The 499-nt window shown below is 32.7% G+C and overlaps 1 pseudogene; it reads right to left on the bottom strand.

Annotated features, from left to right (window-relative positions):
• Window positions 1-210: 210 nt before the first annotated feature.
• On the bottom strand, window positions 211-329 carry LOC111735310 (annotated as a pseudogene).
• Between the last annotated feature and the right edge of the window lie 170 nt (window positions 330-499).

Raw genomic sequence — 499 nt, 5'->3', positions numbered from 1 at the left:
CCCTGAAAACAAGAGTAACTACACATAGACTGAACATTATCTAAACTCTGCCCAAATCTTAACAAATAACAGCTTCTGATTTCATTAAAGTGATTAGTCTCTTATTTCACATACCTAACAGAAGACAAAGACACTTTATAGTAATATCTATACAAAAGAAGCATTTAGACTGAAAACGAGGGTGGTTTTTCTTTTGCCTTTTTTTTTTTATGCCTACAGCATCTGGTATTCTTAGGTGGTCTCCTATCCAAATATTAACTAGGCCCAACCCTGCTTAGCTTCCGAGATCAGATGAGATTGGGCACATTCAGGGTGGCATGGCTGTAGGAAAACAGGGTTTTTCAAAGGCAAAAATTGAAGATGGAGAAAAATGTTTAACTGGAAATATGTCTATCTAAAATGCCATTCAATAAAGAATACAAAATTTAAAACAATCTATCTTTTTTAAATAATTAAGAGAACTATGGTACATATATATTAAAACATACATCTAAAGCTT

This window comes from Pteropus vampyrus, unplaced genomic scaffold (assembly GCF_000151845.1).
Source record: "Pteropus vampyrus isolate Shadow unplaced genomic scaffold, Pvam_2.0 Scaffold22826, whole genome shotgun sequence".
Lineage (NCBI taxonomy): Eukaryota > Metazoa > Chordata > Mammalia > Chiroptera > Pteropodidae > Pteropus > Pteropus vampyrus.
The sequence above is the reverse complement of the archived record's forward strand: the minus strand, read 5'-3'. Positions and strand labels throughout refer to the sequence as shown.